The following is a 27,818-nucleotide window of genomic DNA, read 5'->3' on the forward strand; positions in this document are numbered from 1 at the left end:
AAGAGGTTCGTAGAGAGTGTTTAGTAGTAAATACATATATTTTATATATCTCTTGTGTGGTTCTCCTTTCATTTTGTTATTCAGGCGGTTCTAATCTGGTAAAACAAGCTGCTTTACATTCTTTCGAGACTTAGCCTGAAGGCTTCTCTCCACAGCTCCACTAGGATAGCTTTCTTTAAAGGTTGTCTTTGACCTAATCATCAAGGAGGGTTGTTTGGACCGGTGCAAGGTGCCCACTTTGATTAGTGGACAGCATATACCAGGCCAACTTCTCACAAGGTAGCTCTTTCCAATTGGAAATCATACTTAGTGAAAAACGACTTTGCGGGGTTTTCACTACCAAGACATGTACAACTTAAAAGTACATGACCTTCCTTTAAATACATTGCATCCTACCATTTGTGGTATCCAGGGTCTACCACCGAGGTGACTTATATGTATAAAAAGGGATGGCTTGGTCCTGGCAAAAGGGTTATTTTGCCAGGTCGATATGGCAGTGTAAACTGCATATACAGGCTCTGCTAAGGCAGGCCTGAGGTGTGGTTAAAGGGATACTTACTTGTAGGCCCACTAATAGCATTCAATTTACTGGCCCTGGGTACAACAGGTACCAAATTACTAGAGCCTTATAGGTAAATTTAAAATACCGATTGGGGATGAACCAATATTACTACTTTTAGTGGAGCGAGCACAAGCCCTTTAATATTGGTTAGCTGTAGCAAAGTGGTAAGAGTCCTTATACCAGCAAAAACAAGATCAGAAAAATGGAAGGAGGCAGGGAAAATGTTGGGTGGGGGGAGACCACCCTAAGGGGGTCAGGTCTAACTGAATCTATGCATGATGGGGCACTCGGTGAGTGACAAATGCCAATGTTACATCTTCTTATAGGGGTCCTTGAAGCATTTACATTCTGTGTACATATACAACCTAGACAGCCCTTCAAAAGGCTGCTAATCCACCCACCACGACTCCATAACCAATAAGGCTATCCAGAAGAATCCCTATGGGAAACATAAACACAACTTTCTCTGGAAAATGCCTGTAATAGACTCACACATCACACACATTAAAGATAAATGAAAGGGAAGCATTATTTGAAACAATCTGTTTAAGAATTATTCAAGGTCACCAGGGCAAGACTCTCTGCAGAACAGAGCTGGCTCTATCAGGGAACCCCCTGAAAGGCTGGTACCCTGGGCCTTTCTTAAAATACCTCTGGCTGGTTTTAGATGTTGTTAGAAAGCGCATACATTAGCTAAATGGATCACATAGACTTTGGCGTGAGCTGGACTGCCAGAGCTTGCGTTGTCTGCTATTGGACTTTACATGTTTCCCAAGTGATGTCCAAGAAGCGTGACGATCATTAATTCTGGATCTAGGCTACTAGGAGAATGCTTTAGAAGGGAGTTTAAAACCCTAGAACTCAAGTGCAAAGTCTTGCAAAGTGATACAAAGAGTGCTTAATTTGAGCTGGTGGCAGACGGTGGGTGCCAAGTGCATTTATGTTTGGGCATGAGCACTTATATCACTGCATCATATTTTTACTGATAGCAAGAAGGAAAACACACATAGCAGAAAGGAGGAGGTAGAGAAAGACGGACAAAGTATCACAAATGGAGAAAGCAGGTAATTGCAAGAATGGGATAAACTGGCAGGGAGTGTCCGGTACTGGATTACAGAGGCCGGAGGAGAATTAAAGGCTACACAGCTTAGATTTTCAATGTTCCGACATCTAGTTACATCAGCTGCGGTCTTCTGAGTGGAGCTTTGGGCACCAGCACTCAGTCATTTACAAATTAGGCACTGGACAAAAAGCAAAGCAAAGTCATGGAAGGGCATTTACTTTCCAGTGCAAAAGGTACTCTTGAATTGAAAGGTCCCTTTTCTCAGCCCAAACACCTCTTTTCAGTCTAATGGATTTTTTGGGCAGTACTTGGATGGTTATGACAAGTCCCTGCACCTTTTTACCTTGATCTGCAAAGTTAGGCAGACCAGGTTTTCGTGCCATAAACGAATGCCTTCTTGAAGCACGAGCTACCCAGGTGAAATGTTGTAATTTTGTGAAATATTCCACACATTGCAGTTGTGTTGCACTGCACAGCACACATAAAATGTGTGGAATGTTTCAGAATTTGTCTCTGCATAGGATGTTGTACTGGAAGGGTAAGCTGCCTCTACAGATCCTATGCTGGAGAGCAGATATACACCTCTGCACCATGACTGAAAGGGTGTACATGGCACAAGACTGCCTTTATAGTCACCACCACAGGATATGACAGCAGCAGCAGGTCCTCGTCTTAATAAATATGGCTCTGCTCTGCTCCACCCTCTTGATCCACGCATAGCACCAACGTTGGTTACCGTGCTGCATTGTAGTAAACTCTTCAGGGTTGACACCTATGTTAATGATACTTTTTAAACCAGTACTGAGTTGATTCATTAGTGATGAGCTTGTAGAGAGTGATGTACAATGCGCTGTTGTGGAGTCTGACACGCACCCATTTTAAATCATCAACAGTATCATCAGTCACTCCCCTTTCCTCAGCCCTCATTCCTTATCCCTCATTTCTCAGTTGTTACTCCTCACCCCCATTCCTAACCGCTCATCCATCATTTCTCATCCCTGACTCATTAAGCATAATTCCTCGTGCCACATTCCACAGCCCTGAACCCTCTCCCATCAATCCTCATTTCTCATCCCTGAGTCCTTACACCTCATTCCTAATGCCTCATCCCTCAGCACTGATCTCTCACTCATCTCTCCTCATCCCTTCAGTTCACATCTATTTATTTCCAAATAATCCTTTTTGCAATAAATCATTAGAGTCTTTTTTGTCTTACAAAGGAGGCCATTCCTGAAACACTGGTGAACATTTGCTAAGGTTTGCGTAGATACATGACAATTTCAACGTCCCGTTCTTTTCAATGATGGAGCCTCCTTACTGAAGCAGAGTGGAAGGCCTGGACGAAAACACATCCCAAAATGCACCTCGACAAGACACAACAAGCAGTTGTGTGGCACTCAGAGTAAAAAAAGAATGGGTTTTGTGAAATGGTTGTTAGCGCTGAGTCTGTTTACAAGTCATACATGCAGACACACAGCCTGAGGGGCACACTCCCACAAAGACGACAGACTTACCTCACAGAGCTGCCTGTACGGTGCTGCGCTCAACAACCCTTGGTCTCAGAGCTCGTGTGATCTGCAGCTCTCACTGCCTTTTTATATTTGCAGTCCTGGGCACTACCTAGATTTACTTCCTCCTTCATGATTAGCTCAACCCCCTGCTCCCTAACCAGAACATAAATGCAATCACTGTTCATTTTGTATAAACAGTGACAGGTGTGCCGCATAAATGCTGTCAGGTGAGCTAAGGCGGATTCCAGAGCTCATAAACTGCGTAGGGGGGCTTAAGTGACTGTTGTTATATAAAATGCCTTCCATTCTTAAGAACGTAAATTGTGACCGTAATAATTCCCCTTCTCGTCCTTACTTCCTCTTGTGAAAACTTTAAGCTTTCTCCATGTTGAAGAGAATTTTCAATTAAGATTTTCCCAAATTGACATTTCCTTGATGCATCTCACGATAAAACTGATATGTAGGCATTGACGTAAGTAAAAAAAGAAGCATTGGCTTGTGTGAGAATGGAAGTTAGAGCCACTCTAAGTTAGAGCAAGGTTTTTATAGACAACCATCATTAAATGTAATTTCTTTTAGAAGTGAAATTTCCTGGCATTTGACTACTGGTAGGTATCCTGTGCCACTACCCACTGTTTAAAAAGGTCACACTCTTGCCCAGGCCCTGGCACCTGCTTCAGCTAAACTCCTTCAAGATCACTAGTTTCATTTCCTTATGTCAAACCAAACACTTGGCCTGCTGCGGCTAATGCGAAGAAAGCTCCCAGCTGTGTTTAACCTCAGAGCCTGGTTTTCCTATAGTGGGTAAAAAAACAATGTATTTATTTTATTTGCAAAGTTTTATAATGTGCGAACATGACCTGTACGGGTATCAGAGTGCTGTACGAAGGAAAGGAAGCAAGGGGAGGTAAAAAACGTGAGAACACCACCAGGGCACTTAAAAAACAAGAACAAGCAACAACCTACAAAAGTAAAAACCCATCTTGTGGGACACGTAAAGAACCAGGGGCCAGATGTAGGTAAAATAGATTTACCGATTTTTAATTACCGAATTTTACCGATTCGGTAATTAAAGGGGTGGATATGTAGGTATTCCAGATGTGCTGGAATACCGATTTGGAAGAATTCGGTATTTACCGATTCGGTAAATACTGAATCGGTAATGCCCATTCATTCCTATACCTATACCGATTTTCACAAGGGTGCAGGGGGTGTCACTTTGACACCCTCTGGCACCCCCAAAACAGGCTCGGGTGCCATGTGGCAGGCATACATGCCCTAAGGGCAGGTCTGCCTGTCACATGGCATAGGTGTGCATGCACACATGTGCATGCACACCGGAATCGGTATTTTACCATCAAATTGGATTTGATGGTAAAATACCGATTCGGTAAGGCCTCTGGGACTCTGAAGAGTCCCACCTATATCTGGGTGCCTCACAATCGGTAATATTACCGAATTTTTATTTTAACGAATCGGTAAAATTACCGATTCGGTAATTTTACCGATTCGGTAAAATAATGCCCCCTACATACCTGTCACCCATTTACCGATCGGTAACGGCCAAAATCGGCCGTTACCGCTCGGTAAATGGCCTCAAACGGCCACCTACATCTGGCCCTAGGAGAGCAGCAAGTCTAAAAGGCACATGGAAGCACAAAAATTAAAACTTATTTGCAGAGGTATAAAATAATGTCAGCGGGAAATAAAAGTTTGTGATGCTGGCTTCAGGCTATTGCTGTAGATGGTCATTCATGAGTAACCCATTGACTTGTTTCTTGAATGAGGAGGTAGAGGGGTTAGATCGGATCTCTGGAGGAAGAGCATCCAAATTCTTGAAACAAAACCAGAAAATGTACGATTGTAGATTCTTTTCTTTTTGAATTTTGGCGTTTCAGCAGTAGGGAATTAGATCTCTTAGGGTCCGTCTCAAACCTGATAGTTTAAGTTTTTTTGCCAGGTAGACGGGGTATTGTACTGAATAGCTTTGTGCGTCAAGCAATCTTGAAACTGATCCTTACTTTGATAGACAATCAGTTTAGTTGAATTAGGTCAGGTGTCATATGGTCATGTTTCCTAGAACCAGTGATGAGTCTGGCCACAAAGATCAGAGTGGCTATTAGAGGTGCCAAACTAGCTTTAGTAACCCAGCCATGGTCACCATTCCATTCTCCATGCGTGATATAACTAGCAATTGTACTGCAGACTGAATGTCATCAGAGGGCAAGAATGGCTTGACTTTCCCAAATATGCTGAGAAGATGATTTGCTCCCCTTGTAGTTGCATTGAAGTGATCTTGCATATTCAGGTATTTGTCCAGAGTTATGCCTAAGGATGTCGCAGGGTCAACAATATGAGGGATGCAGTTGAAGGCTGTAGGTTCTTTGAACCAGTCTTGCGTGGGCACTGAGTGGTTGCGAGGGGCAAAGGAGGAATTCTGTCTGAAGACTGTTTAGCAAAAGATGATTATGAGTCCACCATTGTTGAATTATTTGTAGCGCACTGTTTAGAGTTTTTATTTCATCTGGCGAGTACATTTTACAATACAGTTGAGTGTAATCGGCAGACAAATGGTGTTGAATGTTAGAGTGGTTCAGAATTTCAGATAGTGGTTCCATGGAAAAGTTGAAAAGCATGGGGGAGAGTGCGGAGCCTTGAAGCACTCCAATAGATACCGGGGTGCTGGTTGCAAGGGAGTGGTTATGTTTGATTCTTTGCATTCTGTTTCGTAGGAAAGAGGCAAACTAATTTAAGACAGGGCCAGATAGCCCCATTCTTTTTAGAATCAGATCAACCAGGTTTTCATGGTTGATTGTGTGAAACGCTGAAGACAGATCAAGAAGGATCAGTAGACAGGGAACATTCTGGTCAAGAGATCTCAAGGCATCATCAACAATGTGTGTTAGGACAGTTTCAGTACTGTGACCTGCTCTGAAACCTGACTGGTAAAGATCAAGGAACTGAAACCTTTCAATGTGAATGAAATGAAAACAATCTAATAACGCGCGACTTCGCCCGAAGGCATCAAGGCGCCTAACAGAAAAACCAGAGAACAATAAAAAAAAATATCTACAAGTACGCCGTGCTTTTCGGAAATGCAGAACAGAAGGCTGAGCTTTAATTTCACATGGAAGAGTGTTCCATAGTTTAGGGGCGATTGAAGAAAAGGCCCTACCGCCCCATCTGCTCTTGCGGAAGCGAGGTACCACCAGCAAATTCTTTGAGGAAGAACGTAGGAGTCTGCCCGAGACATAGGGGGCCAGCAGTTTCTTGACCCCTCCAGGACCATTGCCAGAAAGTGCACTATGAGTCAGGCAGAGCACCTTAAAGGTGATCCTCGCTTCAATAGGAAGCCAATGTAAGGCTTTCCTAGCTGCTGTTGAAGACGCTAGTCTGGGAGCGTCCAGAACGAATTTTGGCAGCCGCATTTTGGGCGGTCTGAAGACGCTGTGTTAGGCTCTTATTCATACCGATGTATAGGGCATTACAGTAGTCGAGTCGTGAGGCGACAAGTGCTACCACCACTTGCTACTGCACCTGGGGGGACAGGTAATGTTTTATTTTCCTGAGTATTATGATGATCCCCCAGCAGGTAGCAACAGTTCTATTTACCTGCAAAGTCATGGAGAGGGCCGGTTCAATCAGTACTCCCATATTCCGCGCTGACTCCGTGGGGGTGGGACAAGACCCCAGCGAGGGCGGCCACCATTCAGGTGACCGGATGTTATTGTTGGGGCCGAACACCATGATCTCCGTTTTCTCGCCGTTCAACTTTAATGAATTGTAAATCATCCATAATGACACTGCTTCCATGCAGTTCCTAAAGTTGCACGGGGACGAGCCATCAGGGTGAGAGAGGGACACCAAGATCTGTGTGTCATCTGCATAGGAGACTACCTCCATCCCAAAAGATCTAACCAACTAGGCAAGTGGGGTCATGTAGATGTTAAACAGGGTCGGACTTAATGCCGACCCCTGAGGGACCCCACATTGCACAGGTAGGGATGGAGATAGAAAGTCTCCCAGCTTCACCCTCTGTACCCTCTGGTCAAGAAAGGAGGCCAGCAGACTCAGGGCCGCCCCTTCCACCCCTATCTCCCTCAGGCGAGATGTTAGCACCGAGGGGGACAGGGTATCAAAGGCGGCCGTGAGATCTAAAAGGACCAGGATGGTGGAATGTCCCTGGTCTACCTCCATACGGATGTTATTCAGTATGATCGTAAGGGCTGACTCAGTACTATGGTGTTTCCTGAAGCCATGCTGAGATTGGTCCAAAAGATCAGAGGAGTCAAGAAATGCCGCCAGATGTTGGTTGAGATACGTCTCAAGCATCTTAGCAGGTGCTGGGAGCAAAGAAATGGGGCGATAATTCTTGAGCACCTCTGAATCAAGTGTTGGTTTCTTTAGGAGGGGCTTGACTACCGCATTCTTCCATTCAGATGGAAAAATGTCCTCTCTCATGGCCCTATTCATGATGTCAAGTAGAAAAGGGAGCATTCCTTCAGGACTTTAAGGGGACACGGATCCAATGGGGATCCAGACCCTGGGCCCGATTCACAGAATGAACGTAAGACTCAATCCTAATCTTACTACTATTTTGGTATTCACAGAATGCACTTACTACTTTTGGCTTTCACAGAATTAACTTACTACTTTTGGTATTCACAGAAGTTAGGATTTTGTCTTAAGTCTGTCTTAAGTCAGTCTTAAGTCAGTCTTAAGTCTGTCTTAAATTAGACTTAAGACAAAATCCTAACTTCTGTGAATACCAAAAGTAGTAAATTCAATCTGTGAATGCCAAAAGTAGTAAGTGCAGTCTGTGAATATCAAAATAGTAGTAAGTTTAGGATTGAGTCTTAAGTCCATTCTGTGAATCGGGCCCCTTGTCTTACTTAAAAGCAGGTCAAGCTCCTGATAGGATAGAGGCGGAAACTCTACCAGACTCTTGGGGGTGATGGAAGAGACCTCCTTCGGGAGCGGAGAATGGGGACAGGAGGGGGAGGGGTAACAGATCTTTGTGCTTCAAGATTCAGGTAGATGTCTGTAATCTTCGAGTGGAAGAATTGTGCGATTTTATCGCAGAATTCCTGGGTGCCTGCAACAGGGTCCTGTGGCTGTAACGTGCAGAGCGAGTCCACTATTTTGAAGAGATCTCTGGGAGAGGAGAGAGTCATAGTCAGGTTAGCAAAGTACTCTTGCTTAAATGTGGTTTCAGACCTGTGTGTGAACACATTTCTCAGGCATTTGGCCAATGTCATGATACTGGTAATTGAACGGATATTGTTAGGGTCCGCTAGTCTGCATGGGGCTTTTTAGGGATGGGAGTAACTTGACCCATCTTGAGGCAATCAGGAATCTTACCTTGCTCAAGAGATTCATGGATGATCCTGGACTAGAGTGGAGGAATAGCCGATTTGAGTTTTTTGAAAAACGTGGCCAGTAGCGGGTCGTTGAAGTGATTGAAAGGTTTTAAAGAAGCCATAGATTGGAGGAGCTCTGCATCATCTGGTATTAGAAAGGAATTCCAGGATTCATTGTTTTATGGGAGGTAAACTTTGGGGTAGGAAGTAGGTGCTCTCACTACCATTGGCCAAGATGATGGTGAGATGGGGGTCAGAAGCAGCAGATTAGGTGAGGCACGTTCAAGTTGAATTTTTCTAGCCTTATCGGTGAAGTGTCCTGAGAAATACCCCCCACTGGGGAAAGAGATCTTGGGTGCAGAGAGTTGGTTGGAGGAGTGTTTAGCTTGTTTTTCCTTTATTCCAAATAGTGTTTTTGGTCTGTTTTTGGTGCTGTCAAGCTGTGCCCTGAGGTGATCAGTTTTGGCAATACGGATATTCTTGTTATATGTACTTCTAGACATCCTTAACTGTTTGAGGTTTGTGATGGAGGGTGAGTTTATCTAATGTTTCTCCGTAAGCCTTAGTTTGTGACGTTCCTCATTAAGTGAACGATTAAACCAGGGTTTGAACTGTTTGATCAGTGTCCTTCTGAGTTGCTTCAGTGCTATTGAGACAAAGATATTTGTCTTGGTGTGAATGTAATGATCCGTAAGATAGTCTAGGTTTGTCATGTCAGGGGTGGTGGATGTAGAATATTTCTAATGGACGTTGGGTCTTTGGTGTTAATGTCTCTCAGATTTTGAGTCAGCTGTTTAGTTTTCAGCAGTTAACTATGTCTGACCATAACCTTTACTAGGATGTGAAAAGAGATTTGGTAGTGCTCCGACCAGTCGCAGGGTGAAATGTCATCCAGTTGTATGATGTTATCTTTAGCTATGATTAGCTCAAGGGTGGAGTCCTTCTTGTGGGTAATGAAGAAAGTGGCCAGTTTAGTGTCACCCAGGTCACTAATGACCACCTCTCAGCCTTCTGTACCAAAGGAAGAGTTGGTCAGACAGTCGAAAATACAAAGCAAAGCTAAAGGGGATGATGGACGGAGTGTTGAAAATTCCAAGCACTCACCCCCAGTCAACTGACCTCAGTTTAATCCATCATCATTCTTTAGCTCACTCCGCCACCCCAGTTCAGACATGGCCATATGCAAATCAGTCTAACCCTGTGCCTCATGGGGACTGTACAGCCAGAACTGCCAAGCCATGTCTTCCTTGGACCGGAAACAAGCATCCTGGGACCGGTTTCTGGCTAATCAGCCGTCATCAGCCAGTCGAAAATACAAACCAATAACTGTTTATTGATCTACACTCAGAGCGTGGCCCGGTCTGCCCAGCTCTAGGAGTGCTGCAGAGAGGACCGAAATCGGCAAGCATGAAGATTCATTATGTACGTTTCATAACTGGGCAAGAACACGCCCAGAATGGAATTTTCCAGGCAGGTGCAGCTAAACAGTGAATTACACAAAAAAGGTTTTGCACAGACTGTCTACAGTCCAAGGTTGTTCCATCCGGGCCTGCCACTAGACAAGTGGGAGGGGGCCTCTATATAGTGAGAAAGGTATGCGCTAATAGGAACAATGGGGTATATGTAGGTAGGCGTTTGCGATTCCCAAACGCCAGAATTCACAGAATTCCGGCGTTTACGAATCGCAAACGGCGATTTGGTATGTAGGTGCCACATATCAAAATAAGGAATCGCAAAAATTGCGATTCCTTATTTTGCTCAAGCATTTATGGAATCGCAATTTCGCGATTCCTTAAATGCTATGTAGGAGTGCCTTTGACATTGCGAATATGTCTTAAGGAATCGCAAAATACCACCTACTCCAAGTAGATAGTATTTTGCGATTTTCTTTCAAAATTATTATTTTTTTAAATTCAAAGTGCCATGTGGCGCACAGACATGCCCTTAGGGCATGTATGTGCACCACATGTACTTACGGGCACATTCCAGGGGTGCAACAGGTGTCCTTTGGACACCCTGGCACCCTTGGAATTGCGATTCTCAAATTGCGATTTTCTCATAGAAAATCGCAATTTGAGAATGTATCCCCATTCATTCCTATGGGCCTCTTGGCCCATAGGAATGAATGGGACACTCATTCCTTAATTGCGATTCACAATTTGCTAATCGAAATTAAGGAATTTTTGAAATTCGAAAAAAAAATTGCAAATTTTTACCTACATTCCATTTTGCAATTCTCAAATAGCGATTCTTTAAAAACCGCTATTTGAGAATCGCAAAATATGAATTACCTACATATGCCCCAATGTATTCATTACTGAAACACAACAGAAATGAAGAAAACAAAACTCTAAGGAGAGCATTTCTTGGAATTTAAACAAGATCAGTTTCAAGCAGCTTAAAATGGCGCCAAGAAAATGGCGCAGCAAATGCTATGTTACATAGGGAATGTGCAAACGTGAACATTTATATTCTAACAGTGGGTCCCTTGCAAGCCTGGGTGAAGTTGAGGTCAGAAAGGAAAGCTTTGAAGGAGCAAAATAAAGGATCATTTGTGTCGTTGCAATGTAGGTTAAAGTCCCCAATAAAATTATGGTTGGGGTGTTCATCAAAGTATGAGGCAATTGTCTCCATGATTTGCTCGATGAAGAGCAAATTGTCACCTAGTGGATGATAAATTATGTGGAGCAAACAGATTATTTTGCCATTGCATCCGATTTCAATGTCTAGGTGTTCACTGGAGGAAATAATAAGAATTTGAACCAGTCTCAAAGTGAAGATGGATCGATAGATGCAATCAATGCCATGCCCACCCCAACTTTAACAGGTCTATCGAGTCTGAAAATGTCATATTCGGGAGGGACTAAGATGTCCAGAATTGGAGAGTTGGTGTCATTAGGCCAGGTTTCAGTTAGGATGAAGAGATCCAATTCTTGTGTGAGGATGAGGTCAGAAATATCCGCTGCATGCTTTACTGCTGACCTGCAATTGTGCAACATAGATTTGATGTGAGAGTTAGTTGCTAACACTCTTAGGTGAGAGGTAGCGACCAGTAGTATGTTATTCTTGTTCATAGATCTCCGATTACAACTTGGCTTTCTAAACGGGTCGAATGATATAGTTTGGATGTTGACTGGAGAGTGTGAGGAGACATTGCAAGAGCTGTTGTAAGATAAAAGTAGAGAGAAAATGTCCTCATCAGACAAATGGTGAGTAGGCTTATGGGGTCTGGAGTGGTGGTTCAGAAGAGGCTGTGTTTTTCAACCTAGGCTGAAAGGGTTATTGGAGGAGGAAATTCAACCCCTGCAGTGTTAATCAGTTACTGGAGGTCTGGGTTGATTAGTCTCAAGGGTAGGATATGGTTTCCAAAATGTTTTCATCTTCAAAGAGAAATGTATGAGGGTCTGTAGTCTGTCCTTAACAGTTTGAAGATTCTGCTTGAGGTCAGCCAACTTATCCTTAATATAGGGCAGGCTATCACTCTCTCTGGTAATTCTGGGCTTAGATGGCAGATGGGACCCCTCATGGAGAGGGGCGTTGGAAGGCAGGTTAGACTCCTCTAAGGTGTGAGCGAAAGCATTGAAGGAGGGGATGGAATCCAAGTTGGTTCTCCATAATATCCTCAATGAGGGAGGGATGGCACTGTGGAAGGCAGGTTTAGGGTTGACTAGTTGAAGAGACAGCCCTTGTAGAGGAGTGGTGGTGGGAAAAATAGCGTTATCTTGTGTGAGTAGGAAAGAATTTGGGGAGGAGACGGGATGATGAGGGTTTGAGGAAGAGGTACTATAGTGTGAGGCTGGAAGCGGTGTAGGCAGGCCTCTCATTTCAAAATTCAGGCTCACTTGATATCTCCAGGTTAGGTTTGTTGGTAATACATTCACCATCAGTGTCAGATGATTTGTCAAACTGACTCATATGGCTTGATGGGGATGCAGAGTGGGTGGAGACGTAGGAGGACAAAACAGAAGATTGAAACAGAAGACAAAACAATGGCTACCAAAGTTCATGGTTGCAACTCATTACCCTTGCAACTCATTACCCTTGCAACTCATTACCCTTTGATCCACAATATGTATATATTTGGATAAGGATCACAGTATACAGATCATAGTATTAATAGGTGTACAGCAGAATCTGAGACCACTGCCTTTATACAGTGGCCAAGAGGTTTAGCACTGCCACTAACCACCATTTTGGGGACCACCATCTCTCTTATTCCCCTAATCCTCCCACAACACCTCTTGCAAACATGTGCCCATCCATCACTCTGACGCTCAGCATTTCAGTCTTGTGTCACAAGGATGCAACATAAACTACACTGGAATCTACTAGAGCTGTGTGACCAGCTAACAGAGTAATGAAAAGGATTGACTGGAAAGAACACGTTTCTAGACAACTGACCCAAAGTACTAAACATCACAGATAAGCATTGAACATGTTGGGGGTCCAAGAAAAATTGTTTGAAGAATTTAGCACTTCACCAAAGATCTACCTCAGTGCGTTATTAAAGGTCATGAGTTTGAATCGCAAAAAGTTACTACAATTTAAATTTTTTTAATAAATTTGGTAAAATGAGTATCACTGAAGAGATAAACATCTACTTTTTACTTTGTTACAAAACAAGCCTGATATCTGCTTTAGACAAGTATCTAAGGCCCTTGAACCTAAACAGTTACAAATCATGTTCATGAAAATCCAAAAGAATTTCCCAGAATATTTCCTAGCACGCCCCAAAGCCAATCTGACTTTAAAAACGGTACTTCTTTTTTTCTACCTTGGTACCTCAGGACAGAAATAGCCATTTCACTACTGCAGGCTCCCTCTAAAGTCAAGCGGAACAAGGACACTATGCAGTCCTTAAACGCACGCTCAACTCAGCTTTTGGACCCTATCACCTGTGAACCATGATTTCCACCACTTCAATAGACTAACAGTACCCACATCCTCATCAAGGCCCCATTGATGAAATTGAAGATTTTGAGTGAACAGGTTTTATGGCTGCTTTATGCATCACTATCACAGCATTAAAATGTAGTTTTCTTGTCTGACCTTCATGAGTAACCATCAGTCCATACATGTGAACATATACCTCTACAGCTAACTCATAGTCTCTAACCTGTGCCTTTGATGCATGATGGAATTTATCAAAGAGCCTGTAGTTGCCCACATTTTTTACTTCCCAACATGTTCCTGCTGGGAAAAGGCAATTGAACAGTATGGCTTAGCATGCCTCCTGGTAGTCTTTGGTCCTCATTACGAATAGACCGGTTTTATGTGCTATAATTCTGGCACACAATAAAGACCAACACTGTGATACACATAATTTATTGCGTGTGATAGTTATTCCTTATTCCGAGGGCTGTCCTTGAAATGGGGCACAATATGCCTATTGCACAGCTTACCATACACAAATCTGAATTGGCCGGCATTTAACACCCCAATAAAAGTTGGCAAGTTTGAACTTCCAAAATGTATCTTGGAATGTGTTTTTACATACTCAGTATTTATTGGGTGCAATACATACCTCACAATTCATGAGTCTATTATGTACAGTTATAGAATGTAATGTAATATCGAAATTTATCAGGCCATTTATAAAGAGGGCCATAGTTCCAGTTTGTGAGAAGTCAACATTCTCTCCTTAAGGGGACAATTTATAGGGTGAGGATTCAATATCCCTCAAAGAGCCCCCTGTCTTCATCTGGTCCAGAGCACAGTTTCATCATCAATTGCAGATAAATGCCCATTTGCACACTTGATAAACCTACCTCACTATTGCTTACACAACTCAACTTCATCATATTTAGTAAAACACAAGACTCCATCACATTGTAGCCATTTTGTTTGAATTTAGAGCCCATCCAACTCTAACACTACAAGGAAAAAAATAATTGCATCACCCAGCAAAACATTGTTAGTTGCAGAGAATAATGCTTTCTTCTATGCATCTATTACTACCTGAAATCCCATAATTTGTTAAAGACTAGATTCACAACATGGATTGCAGATTCCACATACACTCATGCTCCATGCCTATCCTATCGTCAGGAAAAGGGATCCACAAATTTAAGACTGCTACAAGAAGACCTTTGAGGAGTTCCTTTAAGACTTGGGTGCACTGACTTTTGGTGGCTGGGTTGCTGTGTGTATAAGGCCAGTGGGACGTCCAACTCATGACAGGCAGAGGAACTATTTACACAACCTGTAAGCTTAAGGAAGCTGCCAGGCAACTATCAGTATTGCATTGGTATTCCGCTTGCTGTATAGTTCATTCACAGTTTCACCTCCACCTCATGGTAATGTTCCCTCTGCTGTGGTTACAGCTTATAGCTACCAGAGAGCCTCATTTCATAACCATGGTGTACCCAGAAATGTAACACCTGAGAGAGTTGTCCTACAGAAGACCAGAGCATTCTGTATGCCACTCTTTTTCTATCTCTCAATCCCATTCCCCTTGCTCTCTGGTATTTGGTTGTGTCTGGTACGTCTTCCTCTGTATGCATAGAGTTCCATTCTGGAAGGTGGAGCGGATTGTAATCAGAACTTTAGGAAAATTCCACAAATTGACCCTGCACACCAAAACCAGTAAGTAAACATAGTATTAATGCTCGGTATGCATATTATTCACAAGAGAAAAGAAATCCAAATGTTCTCCCAAGAAAGTCCAAAGTCACGTTTCTTCGTTATTCTTTCCTTTTATTCAAAATTGGTGGATTAAAACAATAGCCAACGCGTTTCGTCCGAAAAAAGGACTTCTTCAGGGCTACATTTAAAAAGATACAAAAATATATATAAACATATATACATGGTATAGAGTTTGTACACAAACAAGTAGACCATACAGTTTTAACAGAAAGTAAAATTTACAAAACACCAGACATTTTAAGGTAAAACATTATTCAGAAACAGACTTGGAATAGATTTATTTTCTTTTAAGGGAGAACATGTCTAATGTGAAAAAGGAGGTTACTCAGAACAAAAACCAATGTTTATAATTATTTGTCACCTAGTTTTATAAGGGACGAATAAATATCAACAGGAAAGTTTTATAAAGAGAATCTATTTAGAAAAAAGTCTTATCTACCCTAATCAGTACTAATATTCATTGTGCAAGTTTTGTTCATAATCTAAGAGGGTATAAAAATACCTTGAATCAAATATATCTTGAAACACAGCTTCCAGTTGTTCTTGAGAATTGTATTTTCAGCAAAATCTCTATAAACAAATATATCCGAATTTTAGTAAATTATACATAGACATATTGAAATCTTACAGTCTAGTGACCCTCTTTTTCTTCCAGGCTTTTCACATGACATATGATTATGCTAGAAAAATCATTTTATGGTTTGAATTTCTAGAGCTATTGTGTCTAATGCAGGGATGTATTTCAGATGATCGTGTCTATTGTAAAGATATGTTCGAATAATCATAGACAATGAAGCCCTTCTTATTGGAACACTTATTGTTGCACAAGGTTTCAAGGATCTATAGTGAGGACTTACTTCAAGTGTGGAGTAAACAGATTATATGCTCAAGATATGCCATCAGTCAGTTGTTGTCAATCAGAAACAGAAGGATGAAGTAAATGCCTATAAGAAGGATTTATGGAATATTAGAGTACAACTGCCTACTACATATGTAGATACAGTTATTATTTTAACAAATAAAATCCTTGTAATTTTAAGAAACTGTCTGACCGATATTATCAGCTCCGCGGTCAGCGCACTTGACTATATGTATCTTATAAGGGACTTGCGATGCGGTTGAAAACTCAAAGATGGCGGCATCATCATTTCTACTTTCCTTAACTTATGGGCGAGGTATTTTTCGCTTCTGTAATCTCGAACGACTTAGCAACATAAGGAGGTGTTAATTTAGAAAACATTTAGTTTTTCAATGAAAGCTGATTAACATCTGCATTAGGCAAGTTTTAAATCAGCCGATAATATCGGTCAGACAGTTTCTTAAAATGACACGGATTTTATTCGTTAAAATAATAATTGTATCTACACATGTAGTAGGCAGTTGTACTCTAATATTCCATAAATCCTTCTTATAGGCATTTACTTCATCCTTCTGTTTCTGATTGACAACAACCGACTGATGGCATATCTTGAGCATATAATCTGTTTCCTCCACACTTGAAGTAAGTCTTCACTATAGATCCTTGAAACCTTGTGCAACAATAAGTGTTCCAATAAGTAGGGCTTCATTGTCTATGATTATTCGAACATATCTTTACAATAGACACGATCATCTGAAATACATCCCTAAATGTAGCCCTGAAGAAGTCCGGTTTTCGGACGAAACGCGTTGGCTATTGTTTTAATCCACCCATTTTGAATAAAAGGAAAGAATAACGAAGAAACGTGACTTTGGACTTTCTTGGGAGAACATTTGGATTTCTTTTCTCTTGTGAATAATATGCATACTGAGCATTAATACTATGTTCACTTACTGGTTTTGGTGTGCAGGGTCAATTTGTGGAATTTAATGTATAAAACAAATAGAATTTTGTTTTATGTTTTTGGGATCTAGGGGACTGTATCCCAAACCTTCTGCACCCACACTATACGAATATTAGGAACTTGGTTACCGGTGCGGCCTCAGTAGCCTCAATCCCCGGTATTTGTGAGAACTTTAGGAAAACACATTTTGACACATAAGCATCAAGACTTCCATAAGTAAGATTACAAATGTAATTAGTTTTCACTGTTTACAGCATTTTACAGTAGAGTAGAGATCCAGCAGTAACATGACAACAGTTCTTTCAAGCAGGACAAACGCAGATACCTCCATTGGACCACAGGGCATGATGTTTGTCACAAAATGAGGCAACCAAGTAGCATAGCAAGACTGCATTTCCTTATGTAATCTGAATGAAAGTGTTATTGTGCTGCCCAGAAAATTTGGGTTGGTTATAGCGTGGGACCTCAGTTCTGTACAGCTGAGGCAGAAAGCCCTGTGAATGGGCTAAACACCAATGCAAGTAATTAACAATGGTTGAGACACGACTCTCACTGACAGGCTTGTCCCCTGTTCTGAAAGTAGTAAGAATGACCTGTCTGCATCAAGAGCATTACTTCATTTGGTTCCTTAAGACCAGCTTTCTGGATAGTCAGCTAGTGATGGAAAATGCACCTCCAAAGCCTACTTCACTCTTCGTGATAATGTCGCATGTTAACCTAGTTTAAAGGAGATGATTTAAATTACATGAGGTCAACTGCATTAAGATACTGCTCACAAAATGTGGTCATAAACGTCAACCAGACTTTTTGTAACCAGTATCTAATTTTCTGATCTGACCTATGTAATAATCGGGTAGTTGCAAAGTAGAGAACCGTAAATGTTGGAAAGTGAGTTCTTAGAAATGGCAAATATGCATCTGCCACTGACAATAAGGCAGCTGAACCCCGAGTCTAGGGCTCAGATAGGTCTCAGAAAGTTATTCCCATGCACAACCCTTGGTAGCTTGGCTGCGAGCAGGCAGACTTAACTTCAGAGACATGTATGGAAAGGATTTTAAAATGCCAATTCAGTAAATAAGACACAAAGCAATAAAAATTCAGCACCAATTTATAGAAATAGGAAATATTTATATCTTTAACATGACACCAAACCTAAAAAAATCTAATGTAGGGAACTGTAGATATTAATTTTTAAAGACCTAGCATGGAAGTCAGACTTCCGGAGCTTTCCAGTGAGACAAACCAGAGATTTTGGCCGGATTTTCTCTAGAAGGTTGGCAGTTTGACTCTCACCGTTGTTCCCAGTCGTCTTTTCTACATTCAGACTTAGCAACAAGCTTTTCCTCCTGGGGTCCTCTGATGCTCTTTGCCAGGCCGGATTCAGTGAGCGTTTGCCGGCTTGGGTTTCCACCACCTCCCGGTAAAACTCTGAAAGTCGGACCTCCGGAGCTTTTCAGTGGGACTCTGAGGGTCACTAGATTAGCTGGCCAGGTTTTGTTGGTCCACTTATGGAGTTTTTTTCAAAGCTCTTCAAACGTCTGGAACTTTTTCCTGAAGCTCCTTTGAGGGCCCCAAAGTGTCCAAAACTTACTCCAAGAGTCTGGAAGCTCCAAGATGGTTCTTGAAAGTTTGGGACTTCAATTCCCACAACCCTTGGACAAAACCCTTACAAATCCACTGGATGTACTCCAGGCTGGGGATTCTTGATGATGATGGTCCAGGTGAGCTCTGTTAACCTGTAGCTTGCAAGAAGTCCACTCTTTAGTCCTTTTGAAGCAGGTGTGATCCATAGGGATGTTGTTCCAGATTGTACAGCAGGCACAGTCAGAGTGCAGGACCAGGGTGTTGCAATTCAAGCAGCAGATCTGAGAGGCACTGCTGCTCTCAGATACGTATTCAGTGTTCTCTGGAGTAAAACAGGAGGGTGGTCCTGTCCAATGAGGTGCAGGATGACACCTCAGACAATGATCATTACCTCCAAAGTGTGGCACAATGGTCTCCCAGAAAGCACTATTTCTCCAAAATTCTATCTGACTGAAGTCCCAGCAGAGAGCTAAGAGCTAACTAAACCAACCTCCAGGATGACTAATCTCCATATCCTCCCTTCCCTTGACATCGGCACATTCCTTCCTTAACCTGCCTTATGGCTGGGTTCAAAGAGTAGGGGTGTAAATGAAATTGATTTCACCTGCCTCTCTTCTCCTTCTGTTGAAGATTATTGTTTACAACACCTCCCCTGGCTCTGGCAATTCTCTGTAGTAGAACTCTCTCCTCCTAGAATGGTTCCTTAACCCCAGGGGCTACTTATCACCTCTTCAAAGCAGCCAGGCTAATCCCACTTAACTCTGGCCAATCAGGACAAAGCCCTGGAAGGCTGATAGCATGTTGTTGGATTCATCAATACGATTCTAGTAGTTCCTTTAATGATATTTTAGTGATTCTCCTGTCGGGTATTATTAGTTAATAACTTATTGCCATGTTAACCTTAGTGGCTGGGGTTCTGCAATGGGGTAAATGAACTGGGCAATTTCTCCAACACCAGGGCTTATAAAACATATTTTATAAGGACCCTGCCTGTATCTACAGGACCCTTCACCACGGAACACCTAGGGGAGACCTAAGAGGTTCTGAATGTGCAAAAATATTGAAGACCCTCACTCCACAGTGCTCCAAGGACAAAATTCGATTTTGGGAAGCACTTTACTACAATGTAGGGAGTGAAAGGTGCAATTTCACTAAACAAAGGTATATAAAACATGTTTTCGAAGGGTCCTCCCTATACATACCGGACCACTCCACCACTGGGACACCTAGGGCAGATGCTGGGGGTAACTAAGATGCCAAAACATTGTAGTGTATTAATTCTTAGGTGTCCCAAACATCAAAGTAGAGTTTGGCACAATTTGTATTTTAAAAGCAGTCCAGCAAAACTGGACTGCTTTTAAACTGACCTCTGCCCTCAGCAGTGCACTCATGCAAGTGCAGAAAGGGCTGCTTGTTGTAAATCAACGGCGATTGGGTTAAGCATTAGCAGAAGACATGCTGTATTTGACCATTATCGTAGCAAATGAACCGACTCCATTTTGTATTCGTAGTGGCCATTTTGTATGCCATACATCGCCATGTGCTCATCATGTGCTTTGTCCTACCTCCTTGTTAACTGCGCCTGAAGTCTGCCCGGCAGCAGGCTATATTTAGCATCCCCCACTTCCAGCATGCCCAGTAGGGTCTGCGGCTGTTACTATTTAGTTCCAGATAGGAATGTGTTTACTAGTTTCTGAAGACTGTTAACTCCGCCCACTTATCGATGGTGCTTTCCAAAATGTCCTTGTATGGTCATAAAACTGCTCTTGTATTCTGTACCGCCTTCTTTGGAGCCCCCTCATTGTGTATAAAAGGGGCCATGTGCTTTAGTTCGCTGTGCTACTCTATACAATACTGAAGGGTGTTGTGTGGACTGTAGTACCACCTTTAAAGGTTTAATAAACTTTGCTTTTGTATTTTCCAGTTTCATTGCCAACTTCTTCCTATGGTCTGAGGACTCCGTGCAGAGAAGGGCGAACCCCTTGCACTAGTAGGCCTAGCTGAGGCTTGCTCACGACATGCTGGCTTCTAAACTGCCAGGCCCTATTTTTTACTAGGGACTTAAAGGTAACTTTGGTCCCCTTCCCTATTATGTACTAGGGCCATATAGGGGAGGTCACTGTATTCTAGGTGTCTTTTCAGCATAGCCCTGGCCCTGGTCAGGCAGAGCCCAGGGACAATCAGAGTCATTTTCCACCAGTACCAGTCAGCAAAAAATGGGGGTGCCCAGGTTTGACTTTGAAACAGTAAGGTATAGCAGAGCGACCTGTGTAAGCTTATTAATTGGGACGACTCCTGGTGGCCGACCACACTGGGAACAGCACCAACACCCACCGACCATGCACGCAAGCTAGGATTCATCCTTCACTCCTCCCTCTCCATGGCCAAGCAGGTCAGCGCCGTCTCCTCCTCCTGCTACAACACTCTCCGCATGCTCCGCAGGATCTACAAGTGGATTCGACCGAAACAAGAAGAACAGTGACACAGGCCCTCGTCAGCGGCAGACTGGACTACGGCATAGCACTCTACGCAGGAATCCCAGTCAAACACCTACAACCACTACAACGCATCCAAAACGCCTCCGCCCGACTGATCATCAACGTACCCCGCCGCAGCCACATCACCCCCCACCTGAGAGACCTACACTGGCTCCCCGTCGACAAGAGGATCACCTTCAGGCTCCTCACCCACGGACACAAAGTACTCCACAACACCGGACCAGCCTGCCTTAACAGCAGACTCTGCTTCTACACCCCCACGCGCCAGCTCCGCCCTGCCAGCCTCGCCCTTGCCGCTGTCCCCCGCATCCAACAAACGACCTCCGGCGGCAGATCCTTCTCCTTCCTCGCCACCAAGACCTGGAACACCCTCCCTACCCACATACGGCAGACCCAAGACCTACTCGCCTTCAGAAGACTCCTCAAGACCTGGCTCTTCGAGCAGTAGCAGCACCCCCTCCCCGCAGCGCCTTGAGACGGTCACGGGTAAGTAGCGCGCTCTACTAGTACTCTGATTAATTGATTGATTGACACCCACAGATGCCTGAACTTAGTGCAGTCCATCAGCACTTGAAAGCAAAAAAAAAATAGGTAAATGCAGTCCCACATAAACTAACTCAGTACATAGTTGAGGTCATGCCCATGCTTTCTGGGTTACTATCAGTCCCTTACAAAGGTTTAATGGATGCAGGGGTATTTCAAACTCAATTTTGTGTTTTGCAATATCTCACACACGCACTTCAAGATGCTTTACACTAAAAAAAGGTTTGATTTCCACACCCTCATCCTGTTGGTTTACACATGTACAATAATCCCACAGAAAATTATTAAAATAGCACTAATGCATGCTGGTGAAAGTGAAAATAGGATGAACATTTCTACCATAGTGAAATATCATCAGGCAACATAACACCCTAAACCTACTTGTATAGGCTATACAGGAAGAGAGCATGCAACAGTTTAACTTGCATCTAGAGTCTCTCCTTCCTTGTTGTCCGCCTACCTCGCCGCCCCCCGCCCTCCCTTCCCGCCACCGCCGCGTGTCCCCGCCCCTTTTATGTCTTCTGTAACCCTACCCGCTCCCGCCTCCCAGCTGCTCCGCCCACCCGAGCACTTGGCCTTAAATGGTGACCGTGCGACGCAGGTGAGTGTGACCCACTTGTGGGACACCCCCGCGCCGCACGGCCACCAGCTGCTGCGTGTGCCCCTTGCCTGCCCTCTGCCTCGCTGCTGCCTCGTTTGCCGGCTGCCGCCGCTGCGAGTGTTTTTGCCCTTGTTTTGACGTTATTTTGTGCTTGCTTGGTTTAACTCTCTTTTTTCCCCTGTTTTAGCGTTTATTTGTGCCTGTTTTATTGTATTTTCATTTTCCCCGTGCTTGCTCTCCTTCCTTGTTGTCCGCCTACCTCGCCGCCCCCCGCCCTCCCTTCCCGCCACCGCCGCGTGTCCCCGCCCCTTTTTTGTCTTCTGTAACCCTCCCCGCTCCCGCCTCCCAGCTGGTCCGCCCACCCGCGCACTTGGCCTTAAATGGCGACCGTGCGACGCAGGTGAGTGTGACCCACTTGTGGGACACCCCCGCGCCGCACGGCCACCAGCTGCTGCGTGTGCCCCTTGCCTGCCCTCTGCCTCGCTGCTGCCTCGTTTGCCGGCTGCCGCCGCTGCGAGTGTTTTTGCCCTTGTTTTGACGTTATTTTGTGCTTGCTTGGTTTAACTCTCTTTTTTCCCCTGTTTTAGCGTTTATTTTTGCCTGTTTTATTGTATTTTCATTTTCCCCGTGCTTGCTCTCCTTCCTTGTTGTCCGCCTACCTCGCCGCCCCCCGCCCTCCCTTCCCGCCACCGCCGCGTGTCCCCGCCCCTTTTTTGTCTTCTGTAACCCTCCCCGCTCCCGCCTCCCAGCTGCTCCGCCCACCCGCGCACTTGGCCTTAAATGGCGACCGTGCGACGCAGGTGAGTGTGACCCACTTGTGGGACACCCCCGCGCCGCACGGCCACCAGCTGCTGCGTGTGCCCCTTGCCTGCCCTCTGCCTCGCTGCTGCCTCGTTTGCCGGCTGCCGCCGCTGCGAGTGTTTTTGCCCTTGTTTTGACGTTATTTTGTGCTTGCTTGGTTTAACTCTCTTTTTTCCCCTGTTTTAGCGTTTATTTGTGCCTGTTTTATTGTATTTTCATTTTCCCCGTGCTTGCTCTCCTTCCTTGTTGTCCGCCTACCTCGCCGCCCCCCGCCCTCCCTTCCCGCCACCGCCGCGTGTCCCCGCCCCTTTTTTGTCTTCTGTAACCCTCCCCGCTCCCGCCTCCCAGCTGCTCCGCCCACCCGCGCACTTGGCCTTAAATGGCGACCGTGCGACGCAGGTGAGTGTGACCCACTTGTGGGACATCCCCGCGCCGCACGGCCACCAGCTGCTGCGTGTGCCCCTTGCCTGCCCTCTGCCTCGCTGCTGCCTCGTTTGCCGGCTGCCGCCGCTGCGAGTGTTTTGCCCTTGTTTTGACGTTATTTTGTGCTTGCTTGGTTTAACTCTCTTTTTTCCCCTGTTTTAGCGTTTATTTGTGCCTGTTTTATTGTATTTTCATTTTCCCCGTGCTTGCTCTCCTTCCTTGTTGTCCGCCTACCTCGCCGCCCCCCGCCCTCCCTTCCCGCCACCGCCGCGTGTCCCCGCCCCTTTTTTGCCTTCTGTAACCCTCCCCGCTCCCGCCTCCCAGCTGCTCCGCCCACCCGCGCACTTCGCCTTAAATGGCGACCGTGCGAACGCGCAGCGGTCACGCGCAGCGGGCGCGCCGATTGTGCGCCGAAGGCGCGCCAAAGGTAAGCCCGTCTGCGCCCGTCCGCGACCGGATCGCGACCAGCGCCAGGACCCCTGGACCTCGAAGACCTCGACCTACTCGCCTGACGTACTCAGCCGCCACCCTCATCGCTCTCAACACCGGCCGACTCCCAGAATGCCACCAAGCCACTCCAAGACGAACCCACGGACCTTTCAGCTGCCACACCTGCAAGTTCTCCTGCATCCGGACCAGCCCCGCACCAGCACCCGCCAAGTCGAACACCAGCAGCACCCACCTCAAGTGCATCCTGCTCAACACCCGCTCCGTCCACAGACACGCCATCGAACTCTGGAACCTCCTAGACGCCACAGCCCCTGTCGTTGCCTTCCTCACGGAGACCTGGATGAACACCTCTTCAGCTCCCGACATCGCCATCGCTATCCCAGAGGGCTACAAGATCGTCCGGAGGGACCGAAACGCCAACCAGATGGGAGGAGGCATCGCCATCATCCACAGGAGCACCATCCGTCTCACGACCAGCACCGACAACACCCTGACCAGCGCCGAACACCTGCATTTCCAGATCCACACCAACCCGAACACCACCCTCAGAGGCACCCTGATCTACCGACCCCCTGGACCACGCACGCAATTCAGCGAGGACATCGCCGACTTCGTCAGCCCGCATGCCCTCCCCTCCGCTGACTACATCCTCCTGGGAGACCTCAACTTCCATCTGGAGAACAACAACGACCACAACACCAGCACCCTGCCCGACAACCTCGCCAACCTGGGACTCAAGCAACTGGTGTCCACCCCCACCCACCTCGCCGGACACACACTCGACGCCGTCTTCTCATCCAGCACAGACATCGACTTCAGCCACGCCACAGAGCTTCAATGGACGGACCACAGCTGCGTCCACTTCACCTTCAAGAGAACGACGACCCACCATCACCAGCAACAGACCGCCCGCAGAAGCTGGAACAAGATCACAGCAGACCAGCTCGCCACCTCCCTGAGCCAGCACCCTCCTGCCAGCTCAGCGAACCCCAGCCAGGCCGCCGACAACCTCACGAAGTGGATCAGCAACTGCGCAGACGAACTCGCCCCGCTGAGGACCCCGCCTAGCAGACCCGGCAGCAAGAAGGCCCCATGGTTCACCGACGAACTCAAGAGCTCCAAGAAGAACTGCCGAGCCCTCGAGAAAGTCTGGAAAAGGGAACCGACACCGGACAACAGGACCTCCTACAAACTTGCCACCCGGAAACACCACCAGCTGATCCGCGCCGCCAAGAAAACAGCATTCAAGGACCGGTTGGACAACAACGCACACAACTGCAAGGAACTCTTCAACATCGTGAAAGAGCTTTCCAACCCCAGCGCAGGAAACAACGACATCACCCCATCGCAAGACCTCTGCAACTCCCTCGCCTCATACTTCCACAACAAGATCACGGACATACACAGCAGTTTCAGCAACCAACCAACGCACACCATGACCGACCAACCACCCCCCCCACCACCACCACCCTCCACGCCTGGACCCCGATCAGCACCGAAGACACCATCCGCACGATGAACTCCATCCACTCCGGATCACCGACCGACCCCTGCCCTCACCACGTCTTCAACAGGGCCGACGCTGTCATCGCACCCCACCTGCGAGACATCATCAACACCTCCTTCGACACCGCCACCTTCCCTGAGAGCTGGAAACACGCCGAACTCAGCGCTCTACTCAAGAAACCAACAGCGGACCCCACCGACCTCAAGAATTACCGCCCCATCTCGCTTCTCCCGTTTCCAGCCAAAGTCATCGAGAAGACCGTCAACAAGCAGATGGCCGCCTTCCTCGAGACGAACGGATCCCTCGACCCCTCACAGTCCGGCTTCCGAGCCAAACACAGCACCGAGACCGCCCTCATCGCCGCCACCGATGACATCCGAGCCCTGATGGACAATGGAGAAACAGCGGCCCTCATCCTCCTAGACCTCTCCGCGGCATTCGACACGGTCTGCCACCGCACCCTAGTACGGCGCCTCAGCAACATCGGAATCCAGGACAAGGCGCTGGAATGGATCATCTCCTTCCTCGACGGAAGAACACAGAGAGTCCGCCTACCACCATACAAGTCAGAGGCCTCCGAAGTCATCTGCCGCGTCCCCCAAGGATCATCCCTGAGCCCCACCCTCTTCAACGTCTACATGAGCCCCCTCGCGGCCATCGTACGCAAACACCACCTCAGCATAATCTCCTACGCCGACGACACCCAGCTGATCCTCTCCCTGACCAACGACCCCGCCTCCGCCAGAGCCAACCTGCACGAAGGGATGAAAGAGGTAGCCGAGTGGATGACGACCAGCCGCCTGAAACTGAACTCGGACAAGACGGAGGTCCTCATCCTGGGCTCCTCACCCTCCGCCTGGGACGACTCCTGGTGGCCTCCCGCCCTGGGCACCGCACCCAAACCGACAGACCATGCACGAAACCTGGGCTTCATCCTGGACTCCTCCCTCTCCATGACCAGGCAAGTCAACAACGTCTCCTCGGCGTGCTTCAACATCCTACGCATGCTACGGAAGATCTTCTGGTGGATCCCCACAGAGACCAGGAAGACCGTCACCCAGGCCCTCGTCACCAGCCGACTGGACTACGGTAACGCCCTCTACGCCGGTACCACCGCCAAGCTCCAGAAGAGACTCCAGCGGATCCAAAACGCCTCAGCCAGACTCATCCTCGACATCCCACGATCCAGCCACATCTCCGGACATCTGAGAGACCTTCACTGGCTCCCCGTCAACAAGAGAATCACCTTCCGCCTCCTCACCCACGCACACAAAGCCCTACACGACCAAGGCCCGAGCTACCTCAACAGCCGAGTCAACTTCTACGCTCCCAAACGCCACCTCCGATCAGCCAACCACGCCCTCGCCGCCGTCCCCCGCATCCGAAGAGCGACTACAGGAGGAAGGTCCTTCTCCTACCTGGCCGCCAAGACTTGGAACTCCCTCCCGTCCGACCTGCGCCTGACCCAAGACCACCTCTGCTTCAGGAAGAAGCTGAAGACCTGGCTGTTCGAGCAGTAGCGGCACCCCCCCCCCCCCCCAGCGCCTTGAGACCCTACGGGTATGTAGCGCGCTTTATAAGTGTCACTGATTGATTGATTGATTAGGAGGATTCAGTGCTCTGCATGCCTGTGTGCAGCAAGCAGCTATAATTATAAGTAGCCAGGAGTGAGTGTTTAGCTCATCTCATACCGGACTTGACTTGGTTTCAGCTCTCTGCTTAAGATGGGATGCTGCAACAGTACAGCAGTCTGGCAGTCTTTGTCAGACTCTTCTGGCAGTATTCTGTGCAATAATCTGGGGTGAAGGACCTCTATCTCAGTGATAAATCGATGAGCCTTTTAAACCGTTGATCACTGACCTTATCTGATATGGGAAATTCTTGAGAAATATTGAAATCATCTTTGTGCATGATTATACTAGTCCTACACGCATTTGTAAAATCATATGTGGCAAATACACGTCAATTCAGACTACATTGTTTAGGTTATCACTGTTATTTCTGTTGGCTGAATCTGAAGCACAGATAATCAGATGTTTGATCAAGACTGCTTTTGTATTAACTTTTGTTTTAGGTATCTTATCAATGTCACTTAACACCGTTCAATGTTCATGGAAATATGTGGACAGACAGCATTTACGTCAAAGGTAAACACGATGATGACTAAGTAGAAAAGATGAAAATGGAGTCTCAGCCTCCTCGGAGTGGAGTCTTGCCTTATGATCTTTACATCATCCCTGAATTGTACTTTTGCATCTGACTACTTGTACATTTTATATATATACTAGCAGCCCGCCCCAGCGTTGCCTGGGGCAGAAAGGGGCTGGGGGCAGCATTTGAGGCGTGCGTGCACTTCTGCCCCCGGCCCCCTCCCGCCCCGGCCCGGCCCCCTCCCGCCCGTGTCCCGGAGAGCCTGATCCTTACTTTAGCCGTCAGTCCCGCTCCAG

The 27,818-nt window shown here is 46.1% G+C and overlaps 1 protein-coding gene across 1 annotated transcript in view; it reads right to left on the reverse strand.

The window, feature by feature from the left end:
- The window catches only part of LOC147734888 (alpha-N-acetylgalactosamine-specific lectin-like), a 71,900-nt gene extending 68,676 nt beyond the window's left edge, over positions 1 to 3,224 (reverse strand). The window contains exon 1 of the mRNA XM_086953669.1: positions 3,140 to 3,224. The gene's annotated coding sequence lies outside the window, so the exon portion shown is untranslated. The remainder of the gene's footprint in view (positions 1 to 3,139) is intronic.
- Between the last annotated feature and the right edge of the window lie 24,594 nt (positions 3,225 to 27,818).

Source organism: Lissotriton vulgaris, chromosome 1_2 (genome assembly GCF_964263255.1).
Source record: "Lissotriton vulgaris chromosome 1_2, aLisVul1.2, whole genome shotgun sequence".
NCBI classification, from domain to species: domain Eukaryota; kingdom Metazoa; phylum Chordata; class Amphibia; order Caudata; family Salamandridae; genus Lissotriton; species Lissotriton vulgaris.